This window comes from Eurosta solidaginis, chromosome 1, assembly GCF_040869045.1.
Source record: "Eurosta solidaginis isolate ZX-2024a chromosome 1, ASM4086904v1, whole genome shotgun sequence".
Taxonomy (NCBI): Eukaryota; Metazoa; Arthropoda; class Insecta; order Diptera; family Tephritidae; genus Eurosta; species Eurosta solidaginis.
The window spans coordinates 282,679,216-282,682,320 of NC_090319.1; positions in this window are offsets into that span (position 1 = coordinate 282,679,216).

The following is a 3,105-nucleotide window of genomic DNA, read 5'->3' on the forward strand; positions in this document are numbered from 1 at the left end:
GGATTTTTCCCGACCAAGGGCTGTCATTTCAGTGTAACCCCATTTAATTTGTTGCGTCCCTCCCACAAATTTTCATCCTCCCAACAGGTCCTTGCAGCGGGACTGCGTCATATTCTCCTGCTCCGAGAGGGTATCGAATTCTATCCGGGACCTGTACCTGACCCCGGTCCAGAGAAATGGTTTTGCTGCGTTTGCCGGAAAATAATCTTTTTAGGACGGTCACACTCTTGTCACGCAAGGGATGGTTGAATCGGACAGGATTTTCTGGGCTAGACCCCAAAACCCGACGTTGTCGTATCTTTTATAAATCTTTTGTGGCTCCTGCTGTTCACGCCCAAGGGCGTCCCGTAGTCTGTGCCTTAGTGCCCCTACTACCTTCTAGCAGCCCCACTGCTGAGCAAGTCACAACAAGTGCCCGGTGCTGCTCGCGCCCTACGGAGCCACCAGCTCATACGGCCGCTCCTACTCATAAGTACAATCTCCGTAGTAGAGTCGGTAGCAATGCCGAGCATCAGCCCCCGCCCTGTTTTCTTCTCACCCTCTGCTCGACACTAGCATTCGAGTAGGTCAGGAAAACAGACTCTTAGTCCCTACCACCATTTGCCAGCACAGAATATATATGTTTGCGACATCTGGCCAATGCGGCTCCAGCCTTGGACGGTGCCACTTTCCTAGATGTTCTGGTCTCAGCGAAAGCAACCCCCGAAGGGTTTCATCGCGCCATGCTGTCAGGCCGCAAACCCAATTACACCGGGTACCCAAATGCTTACCCAGGGACGTCCAGTGCCAGGGCCACAACAGAAATTGCGTTTTGGCCTCCCTCAACTCAGGCGTAGTCACATATCACTTACCCGTTACACTTCAGAATTCTGCCGTTAAACTGTAATGGGTTAATTCGGAAGATCACGGAGATAGTTGATTTAATGAAACGGCATAACATCCGCATTACAGCGATCCAAGAGACCAAACACACAGCAATATGTGCTCTGCAGACCTGCTCTGAACATATAGTCCACAGAAAAGATCGCGACAGCGGAAATGGAGGCGGTCTCGCGCTTATCACCCACCACTCAGCGCTATATAATCTATTTGATCCCGACATCGGCATCACGCTATCGATTGCCTTACACCCTAAAATCTTGGGTGTGACGTTCGATGAGGCTCTACATTTTGGAGAGCGTGCAACCGCAATTGTATCGAAAATCCAGAGCCGTAATAAAATCCTCAAATCTCTTGCCGACAGCACTTGGGGTATAGAGAAATAAACGCTCATTACTACTTACAAAGCAATTGGCCGGCCGATTGCATGCTACCCGTCCCCGATATGGTCGCCAAGCCTAAAGGTTACTCACTTGAAGAAAATTAATGCCTGCCAAAATACTGCTCTCAGAACAGCTTCAGGCTGTCTTCTTATGTCCCCAGAACACCACGTACACAATGAGGCGAGAGTACTTTCTATTAGGGAGAGAAATGAAATGCTAAACAAACAGTTTCTGTTGAATACCCAGAAACCTGGGCACCCCATCAGACATCTGATTGATGAAGCTACACCTCCTAGTGGCTTAAGGGGTAATCTCCGTTAGCATTATGAGGAAATACGGCAAAAATTTCATACATTTCCCTACCACCAGAAGCAAAATTGAATCGTGTTTGAAAGCATCTATGTGCTATAAAACGGCGCAAATATTTATCACCTCGAGCAATGTCACTGACAACTTAAAACATATTGATTGTAACAATATACATACCCTGTTTATTTCTAATCTGATAATTGTTTCTAATTTTGTAAGTTTTTGCTTTAGACGTTTCTGAAACAAATTCTGTTAACAAAATGGTAACGAATTGATCTTGATCGCAATCTTCTTATGCATTCGGAAAGGGCCAAGAAATAATCCCGACAGTAAGCTTTCCCAAAGACCCTAAGAAGTTACGGAAGAAACTCTATTTGGTCCAGCAATGATTCCGAAATAACCGTACGCCCGAACTACTAATTTACAAATTTTTTGATAGCTCCCAGCCCTATAGCTACTTGAGTCACATTTCTGTTAATGGCTCCAAAATCCTTTGAGATATTGAAATTCCATGTAGCTGTAGCCCCTAATTGATAAGAGTACTAAATTGATGAGCCCTTACCGAGATAAAAAGGGATTATAAATGTGTGACAGCCCTACTTAACAATGTACCTGTTGAAAAACTTAGTATTATGCCTCACCAAATTTCAAGTAGGTGCTAGCTTCGCGAAGGGTGCCATTCATGGGGGTGTTTTGCGCCTTGCACTCACCGGCGTCATCCCAAACCTTCGACTCGTAGGTGTTTTTACACCCTCCATCCCTCATGTGGGGCGGAGCCTCCTCGTGGTGGCACCTGCGACCTCTCTTCCCACTCTCCTCAAACCCTTTTTTTTCCTTCTTCTTCCTTTTTCCTTTTTCTCTCTCCCTCTCCTTAAATGGGCTGGATCAAGGTGTTATACGACCCGTGCCGAGGATCAGCCTGGCTGGGGGCCCATAAATAGCCCAGTGGTTAACGGAGTGCATCGAATACCGGGCGACCTTCGATGCTATTAAGCCTTACCCGGACATCGCGGATCTCTGTCCGGGTGGACCTTTCCCCTTCTCCGCTACTCGTGGGTATAAAGTATGGAGGATAAAATTCTAAACAATTATAAGGAGGGCGACTCTCCAAAGAAGAAGTCGTTAGGAGCTTGCTCCGCTAAGGCTACGGCTCAGCCGGGCCTAAAATTAACTGAGAGAACTCCTCAGAGGTTCGCTGCTGCAGCGGCAGATAGGCAGAAAAGTGCCGAGAGTTTATCCGGTTCGAGCAGTCCGATGGCCAGTACCTCTCATGGAGGGGGTACTGACCGGGAGGTCATCAGTGCCACTACCGCCCCTCCCTTGGGCCCTACCAGCAAGCCCTCCACCCAGCGACAAGCGTCTGGTGGGTCAACTGCTGGGGGCCTCAGGGCGAGGGGAGGGGTCGGCTATAGGGCCAAGGACAAACCTAGGTAGGAAAGGGCTGAGGTAAAATCCAGTCAGGGTACTCCAAAGGCCGGTACCTCTCGGGGAGGGGCCACCGACCGGGAGGCCCTTGGGGCGGCTGCCGCCCATC